The following is a 9734-nucleotide window of genomic DNA, read 5'->3' as shown; positions in this document are numbered from 1 at the left end:
ATTCTGTTCCCCTCTGCGAGAGGTTAAAGCTATAAATCATAAAATGTGGTTAAGAAAAACAGTACAGCCTCTTCAGATGCAAACCGTGCTGCTTTACCTAAAAGACAACAGCACCAGTGAAAACAAATTCAAACCTTAAGAAATCACCTGCCACACTTGAAGGAGCCATTTGATCCAGATGCTGAATTTTTATGAGGTTCCCCTCTGGGGCTTGGCATGGATCTAGGATGTGTGATAGCTGTGGCTGAAATCCAAACCTAAAGCATGATGGACGAGACTCTTTGAAATTGGCTTGCAAATAGCTGGCCACAATGACTTCACAGAAAACGATAGCCTCCAAGCAACAGACATCTACCCAAGCTGATGACTTTGTCCTTTTCCGGTGATACACTTATGTGGGCTCTTCACGTGGGACTTTTAGTAGCCCCCTGCAGGCAAAATCACTCATCAGCTGATAGGGAAGAAGTTTTTCTCCAGTTGATGAACTCTTCCATTCCCTACACCCTAATTTCCTCCCCATGGCCAATGACAGTAGTAAGGGAGAGCAAACTTTTGCGTTAGGAACAACCCCGACCGAAGGAGGTGGCAACGATCCTGTTCATGGCATAGGAGTTGTCCGCGGATGTTCTTTGTGTCCCTTTCTGTTTCCTTGCTTCTAAATGAATGACGTCCAATCTTCTGCTTATTGTATTGCTGGTTTTAGGAACAAACGTATATTTTGAACAAAGAAAATCTTAATACGAGATAGCTGTCTATTTTCTTGACATCGATAATTTAACAGCACATAATAGCTCTTTGCTTCCTCCCTGCAGATACAATACCTTGGTCTAATGTGGGTTATTTCCTATATAGCCATATATAGCCCCATTCTGCTAAGCTGACCACACTTCTCCAAACAGCAAAGAAATGCTCTAAGGCACAGTATGTGGTTTTACTAAAATTAGATGCTTGAAAAGAATTTTCTCCCATCTGGTTACCACTTTGCATAAACTTATGTTAAGAGCTGCTACATATATATATTTCCCCGTTATCTTTTGTTTCATTGTGTATGTTGTAGTACATGTATAGTGATTCAGTGATAGTACTGTAAAAAGATAAATAAAACACATGCTAATAAAATAAAATAAGTTAATAATGTAAAAATAATAAATAGTATAGTATATAAATATATATAAAATTAATTTATGTAAACAATGAATAGTATCAATAGAGACTTATACATCCAGGGGGACCTGGACAAGCTGGACAAGTGGGCCCATGTGAACCTCATGAGGTTTAACAAGGCCATGTGCAAGGTCCTGCACCTGGGTCGGGGCAACCCCTGGTATCAAAACAGGCTGGTGGATGAAGGGATTGAGAGCAGCCCTGCAGAGAGGGACTTGGGGATACTGGTGGATGAAAAGCTGGCCATAAGCCGGCAATGTGCTCTCGCAGCCCAGAAGGCCAACCGTATCCTGGGATGCATCAAAAGAAGTGTGGCCAGTGGGTCAAGGGAGGTGATTCTGTCCCTCTACTCTGCTCTGGTGAGGCCCTACCTGGAGCACTGCATCCAGCTCTGGGGTCCTCAGCACAGGAAAGACATGGACCTGTTGGAGCGGGTCCAGAGGAGGGCCACAAAAATGATCAGAGGGATGGAGCACCTCTGCCACAAGAAAAGGCTGAGAGAGCTGGGGTTGTTCAGCCTGGAGAAGAGAAGGCTGTTGGGTGACTTTATTGCAGCCTTTCAGTACTTAAAGGGGGCTTATAAGAAAGATGGGGACAGACTTTAGCAGGGCCAGTAGCGATAGGACAAGGAGCAATGGTTTTAAACTAAAAGAGGGTAGATTTAGGCTAGATATAAGGAACAAATTTTTTACAATGAGAGTGCTGAAACACCGGACCAGGTTTCCCAGAGAGGTGGTAGACAGCCCATCCCTGGAAACAGTCAAGGTCAGGCTAGGTGGGTCTCTGAGCATCCTGATCTAGTTGAAGATGGCCCTGCTCATTGCTGGGGGGTTGGACTAGAAGACCTTTAAAGGTCCCTTCCAAACTATTCTATGATTCTATGAACAGTAATAAAATAAGTACAACACATAATAGACTGACCAGTGGTTAAACTATTTGAGTAGGTTGTGAGAGAGCTAGATTTACTTTTTGGTTCTTCTTCTAACTCTTCAGGAGTCTTGAGAACACACCTTTGTGTGGTATTGATCTCTACTTCTAGAAGGCATTTAAAAGTGAGACATCCTCTAAGTTGGTCATCTTTGTTCCCTTTTTAGTCAATAGAGAGACGTTTATCTCATGAAGAAAACCATCCAAACATACGCTGGATCTTTTGAAGTGCCCGTATCTTTCTGTTGACTTCAGAACATACACAATGAATTTATGTAAGATGCCTGATGTTCCCCTTACGTAGTTCCTGTTATCATCTAAATCAATCTCTTCAGTTCCTTGTAGCGTTGTTGAGGTTCACTGATTACTCTGAGGTGCTCAAGCCTTAGAGTGATAAGGACTATTAAAGTTTCTTGAAAAAGGGAAGCACTTTCCATTGTGTCGTAGTTTGACACTACCAGCAGGGCAGTGTTGTTCTGGCTCTGGTGAAAGGTCAGTGAGTTTTACTCTAGAATACCAGTAACATGGTGTTACTGGAGTGTTCCTCCTCCTACTTTCAGCTCTAAGGTTTTCCATTTGCTACAAGTGTTTCGCATGCCTTTGCTAAAGGAAGAACTAGGGGGGTTTTGTCTGTTCTGTGGGGAGGTGAACTTCTAGAAATGATTTCCAAAAACAACCTGGGTAATCTGAAGCAGAATTCCTCAGATAAAGCAGCCTGGAAGGATCGTTATTGTATCTGCTCCTATTTATGCAACCACTACATCAGTAACCAGTGCAAATGTTATTCAGTTACAAATAAACCTGTCTGAAAGCACAATGTATTTTAAGACTGTTTTTAACAGGTATTGAGTAACAGATGCCAAAGTCGTATTTCAGCAAGGTGCTGAGGAGTAACAGGCAAATTCTTGTTAGAGCAGAGTTTATCACCGCAGCAGCGCATGGTCTCATAGCTACACATGAAAAGGAATTTTAGAAACAAGATGTGGACTACTCTGACAGGGGTAATCAGGGAAAGGACACCATCCACATTTGCTGCTTTCTGGATGCACAAAATATTGCAAGTTTGTAAGGCAACTGCCTGCAAGATGCTCCCCCTCTTTTGAAGACCAGGTTATTAGCTACTGTTACATGTTCTTGCAGGATTCCCCTGTTATCTTGCAGCTGAAAGTAGAAAAGTCACCAAAGATGCTTCTTCCAAACAGTTCCCAAACTGACCTGGTCAGCTGCTGATGACGGACAAACATTTTGTTATGCTTTCGCACACTGGAACATATCAGGAGTAGCTGGGTGCTGCCAAGGTTTTCCAGAGACCAGGTTTTAGTGGAGGCAACTGCACAGCAGTGGCATGTCACAGGGGGTGCCTGTTTTGCCCTTAACACTAGCTGGCTAGTGGGAAGTTATTGAATCACTCATCTCTGTCAATATTTAGACACATATTGGACAAGGCAAGTTTTTATAGTTAATTTTGTTGCCTTCATCTGCATGCATGAAAACATTTTCCCCTAAGTGCATCATTTTAACTGGCAGAATATTTGGAAACCAGAATGAATTAGATGACAAAAATTCCCACTTGATAAGAGACTATATTTCACCTGTTTTGGGTTTGATATTTAGGGTTGCATTCTAATCCCGTATTTATCAGCGGTGAACTCACTGAAATCAGTGGAACTGTGGTAGCATAAAACCTGAGCAAGCGAGATCAGGATATTTGGATTTGCCCTGAGGATCAGCAGTGCCCAGTCCTATGGGCCTTAGGGGAAAAGGATTCCACCAGATTATAAAATAGTTCCTTACCTTTCACATGATGAGCTCCTCCCACCTCCCACCCACATCCCCAGTAGCCGTTAATGACTGAAGTGCACAAAATAACAAGCGAGCTTAGAGTACTGGTGATTCTGGAAAAGACTCTGAAGTACACTGCTAATATGAAGCATCTTTGTTGGATGGGATGCAGAAAAAGACCAAGTGCTGCATTCTCCTTTACTGCAAGGCCAGACTGTGGTGATCTGGAAGCACAACAGGACCACAAAGTAGTGCAGCAAATTCCCATTTAAACTAGCACGGTTGTGCAGCCTTCTTTTATTTGTTGTGATATGTAATTTGCACTGCTGACAGTATAATACAAGGGCTACAGTCCTAGAGAATAGCCAAAAAAGAATAGCAAAGTGCAACCCGTGGTTGTGCATGCCGCATGTAACACCAAACGCTGCACCACAGCTTGATGCCCTAATACTTCACTGAGAACTTGAGATGCTTTTCTCGTCGTGTCCTCGTGTTTCTTGTGTAATCAAGGATACGGACAGATTAGAAAAACAAAGCCTAGTGATGTTCTCTGTTTACAAAGCTCTCGCTGTTACTTGTTACGCTGATAAGGAGTGAGAGTCGCTTATTAGTTAAGGGAACGCAGAACAGATTTCTTAGCATTAGTGCTTGAGTCATTAATGCAGGATGATCTACTGATGGGATGAACCTGCAGCTCCACAGAGCAACCTTCTCTCAGCATGACAACATACACTTGAGCATATGATCACGAAGGTGTTTGTTAGGCAGATTATATTTTAGAAAGAGGTAACTACAGGAGACAGAAGTACTGAAATGGCTTTGAAATTACAGCAGGTTTGAAGCAGAATAACCATATATATATTACACATTTAGCATATAGCTGTGTATACATATGTGTGTGTGTGTGTGTATATATATAGTCTATACATAGACTATAAAGGTCTCCTGGCATCCTCTTATTACAAGCAAAGTAACTTAAAAGGCCTTGAGGGCATACCAAGACGATCTCTGTGCACATATTACCTGTTTTCATAAGCTGCTAATTCTTATCAGTCTCTGTCTCTCCAGCTGAGATAGAAAAAAAAAAACAAAACCCTTTGCACTTAAAATATTGGTTTTGTATATAAAACAAATATATATTGGTTTTCAGACTAGATATAAGGAAGAAATTTTTTATGATGAGGGTGGTGAAACACTGGACCAGGTTGCCCAGAGAGGTGGTAGATGCCCCATCCCTGGAAACATTCAAGGCCAGGCTGGACGGGGCTCTGCGCAACCTGATCTAGTTGTAGATGTCCCTGCTCACTGCAGGGGGGTTGGACTAGATGACCTTTAAAGGCCCCTTCCAACCCAAACTATTCTATGATTCTATAGGCATATATATAAATATATATATAATTTTGAAATGGAACACAAAATACAATTAAACTGGTTCATCATAAAGCAATTATTTGTAAAACTTCACCCAGTTTGCCTTGTAGATGAGATTTTTACAGCAGAAGGCTACAAAAACCAAAGGTGATTATTTTATGAAACTCTAAAAGTATAAACACTGAAGATTTAGACATTCTTAATCTCAGCATATTTCATTTTAGCATACAGTTTGATCTACAGCACTGTCATTCAGGTGTAGGGAACCCACAGAGAGCATGAAATAAGATGCCAAATTCAAATATACCCCCAGAGTAACGATACTGAAGGTTAAACAATGGCATGTAATTAAAAACTGCTGTCAGCAATAAAAAACTCTAACTCTCAGCCACCACTTACCCTCCCACAAAGATGTTCACTGAACTCTCCAGATGTTTTTTTGTATTACATGGACAAGGCAGGACAATATTATACTGAGGAGAGCTTTATATCTAAAATGAAACTGCTGTTGGCAAAGATGTGTAAACACTAAATTAAGAGGCAATTTCTGGGTGCATTGCTATATTAAATCTTTGTAAAAAGAGTGCTGCATGCGGGCATTTATTCCCAACTGAGGGAGTAAAATACATACGTTTGACTTATCAGAAAAAATCAACTGCCATTTCAACAACTTTATTTTAGGTATCTAATTAGTTGGTCCTCTTATATTTTTTTAAGTGAGGAAAACCATCCTAATTGACCATGAATAAAGAATTATTGTTTGGGAAAGGTCAAATTGTCATGAGACGTTTTTCTAGTGGGTTTGCATTAATAAGGAGGCGCAGAAGGTTATACATTAAGAGGTCCTGGCACTTCATTTCATTCATGAGCTTAATAAGCACTGACATTTCCTATTGACAATAGACAAATTTTCCAAGTCCACTGAGAGATATTGTTCTGTACATGAAAGTTACAATATTACAATGTATATGTATATATTTGTAAACATGCTGGCTGAAGAAAATAACTAACGAAGGAAAAAGTGTGCAATTAAGAGATTGGTCCAAATGCAGGGTAAGAATCTCCTTATGGGCAGCTCTGCTGATATAAATACCAGATGGACTGGTACAGCAAATAGCTGGATTCAAATTTACATATTTTGTTGGTGCCTGAAATGCCACAAAATCCCTGGATGCAGGACTGTTGTGAAAAAACAAATAGATAAAGTGCCGAATTTGTGTTTGAGGTCTTTCATTTTTAACTAGGGCACAAGTAAGATGAGGATTAAGAGAATTAAGAGAAGAGGATCATTAACCTAACATGTCACAACAAATGTCTCGCAGCCCATAATTACTGATTGTCTTTTTAACTGTGAAGCCAAGCCAGAAGAGCCAGAATGATCTATGTCTGTCATTCTGTCTGTCCATATGAACTCCTTCTCCACTGATTCCAGTGAACCTCAGTTCACTGGAAGTGAACCCCATCTCTTCTCCATCTTCAGTCCTAAAAATTCTTGTATCTCTTGACTTTTTCATTGATCCATCTCTCCTTGGGGAATGCAAGCTCCCTTAGCCTTCATGGAAGTCAGTTAGTAGCAAAAGGGAGTCACACCTATCTTAGCAATTTCATGTTTGGTCACTGTGCCTGTAAGAGCTCTCTGAAATACCGGTTTCTTGTGTGATTACAAATCCATTTTTTCTTTGATTATCATTTTCACATGCATTCACCAATGCATGCCTGAAAAATAGTAATTCAGCTTGCCATTTTCTGTTTTATTAGGGACTTTCTTTGCTTCAATTAGCTATCTGCTAATAGTTTTCTCATTAAAGCTTTTTGCATGTTTTTTGAATAAGCCTATTTGTTTAAAGCTTTTAAATAATGCAATAAATACATTCAATATATGATTTTTTTAACTTTTGCAGCTTCAAAGTAGTTATTTAAGTACAACAGGTGGAAATAAATACAATAGACATACAACTAACTCGGCAAGCTTGCTTTATAGACCTGTTTCAAATTCATATACTGAGAGACTTGACTATTAAATTTTAATGACTGTCTTTGGCATTCTCATGTTTCAGCAGTTCTAAAGGATTAAGCATTTCAGAAACACGTAAGTACTTTGAACAGTACAGAAATAGCTGGTGTTTAAAGCATCCCCAAAGCTCTGAGTAGCAATGTTTGACTTCTTTCTGCACTGAAACTATGCAATGGAAGTATCTGCAAAAAAGAGACTGGAGAGCAGTCAGTGATAATCTGTTAAACCTGGGCCTGAACCATCGTCCCACTACAATCTCTCCACTGACTTCAAGAGCTGCTGCACCTGGTTACGGTGACGGTTCTGCCTTTCTAAATTAAGACTCGGAAAAGATGCAGAAATATCCTTTTGCCTCAGCAGTCTTTTGACTACAGCAGAAGAAAAGTCAGTATTTCCATATTAATTGCGTTAGGCAGTTATCAGTATTCACACCCGTAATTAAGGGTTTATAAAGTTGGATGTTAAGGCAGTATTCCTGTGTTTTATAAGAATACTATGCAGAGAGGTTTATAATTAGATACCTTGTATGGACAGTAGGTCAGTGGTAGGTTATTTCTATAACATGATAAGTCACTTTTACCATTTACAGAACCTTTACCTCATCTGCTACTGAGATTGCCAGATAAAATGACATTCTAGTGCTCAAGTGCTCTAAAAGTCAGTTTTCTGATTAAAGTCCTCACTAAAGAAATGATTCAACTGAGATTAGAATACACTTGTGAAGTAGGGGAATTAGTAAGTACATTTACAATGAAAACGTTAAAAATGCTAGAGGTTGCTGTGACTATTATTTATTGTAAGCCGTTTTGTACTGAAGCTCTGCACTATTTGCTACCATAGTAAAATCATATTAAAATATATCTTAATCAAGTACGATACCATGCTAAACTGAGAAATCTGAACTTGAGTGGTATTCACATCAATGAATTCAATAGAGAAGCAAGACTGAGAAGCACTGAATTTGCAAATATGAATACACTTCTACAAAGGAATGGGATCAAAGCTGAATAAGAAACATCTTGCTTAAAACCATAGCTTCAGGAGGATTCTTATTCCCTTATGCCTGTTGCTGACTGGTCTACAATTAAATTTGAAAAATTTATTTCATGAGTTTAAAATAACAAAGTCTGTGTGAAAATAACTGAAAGCTTTACAAACACCTGGAAATATAAAGAAGGGTCCGTCTAAATGTTGCAAATACTCCTGCATGCCACTATAACGATTTTGGACCTCCCCAAATGGAGAACCTGGAACCTGGAATACTAGTTTTCATTTATTTTACTTTAGAATTATTAGAAACAAAATCTGACAGGTTACAATACCTATCCTTCAGAATTGAAAGTACCCTCCAGATCCCTGCCCACTTTCTCTATTTTTCTCCACTGTATGGTAGAAAAAAAAAGAGCAAATTTTTGTAGGTGATGGGACCATCAGACAGTTTTGTAGTATTAAAGTTTATTAGTTTGCAAAATGGTAAAAACAAAATAGAAGTCACACGATATAAATTCAAGTAATTTGTTGACCCAAGGACCTAAAAACAGAAAAGACAAACATGAAATTAGAAAGTTAAAACCCATGACTCTCTTAAAATCTTATCAGATGAGCACTTTAAAACTTGCCAAGAAAAATGAAAATGCTGAATACATGGTTTTTTTCATACTATATGGTCACATGTGTGTGAAAACCATGGAATTAATGGAATGAAAGTCACAGAACAAGGAATATTTCATTCTTCTAAACTGTTGTGCCTTGGATGTAGGTAATCTGAGTTTTGTCACAGTTTTTAAATAGAACAAGTGACTCTGTGAGAGAGATGGAAAGAGATATGTAACTGGGAAGATCTTGCTGGTTTTATGCCATGTTGCATTGTAAGAATACATTTCAACTTTAGTGATATTGATAATGACTTTGGACCAGATGCCTTAGCGCTGACTTGGCTTGTTAAATCCATCCATCATGATTGGATTCTGAATCTAAGCAGCTCATAATAGCCAGAATACTGTTGTTAGGGAGCAGACAGTTTAAATGTTAAACCCAGCAATAACTACACAGTACAGTAAAATGGATCCATACAGCCTTTAGCTGTATGTTTGCTTTGAAATTCCTTAAGAGACCTTCATATAACACTGGGGTGCAGAAGTCTTAAGACTCTGCTGGTTTTGGCTGGGGTAGAGTTAATTTTCTTCCTAGTAGCTGGTATAGTGCTGTGTTTTGGATTTAGGATGAGAATAATTTTGATAACACACTGATGTTTTAGTTGTTGCTAAGTAGTGCTTACACTAAATTAAGGACTTTTCAGCTTCCCGTGCTCTGCCAGGTGCACAAGAAGCTGGGAGGGAGCACAGCCAGGACAGCTGACCCAGACTGGCCAAAGGGCTATGCCATACCATATGACATCATGCTCAGTATATAAACTGGGGGAGTTGGCTGGGGGGCAGAGATCACTGCTCAGGGATGAGCTGGGCATCGTTTGGCG

The 9734-nt window shown here is 39.4% G+C and overlaps 1 protein-coding gene across 1 annotated transcript in view; it reads right to left on the bottom strand.

Moving 5' to 3' along the window:
- Nucleotides 1-9734, bottom strand: part of IMPG1 (interphotoreceptor matrix proteoglycan 1) — a 70981-nt gene that overhangs the window by 14046 nt on the left and 47201 nt on the right. The gene's annotated exons all lie outside the window — the stretch shown is intronic.

The sequence above is a fragment of the Nipponia nippon genome, unplaced genomic scaffold (genome assembly GCF_047370975.1).
Source record: "Nipponia nippon isolate SJK-2023a ecotype South Korea unplaced genomic scaffold, ASM4737097v1 scaffold_4, whole genome shotgun sequence".
Classification (NCBI taxonomy): Eukaryota; Metazoa; Chordata; class Aves; order Pelecaniformes; family Threskiornithidae; genus Nipponia; species Nipponia nippon.
This window is presented reverse-complemented; position numbering and strand designations above follow the sequence as displayed.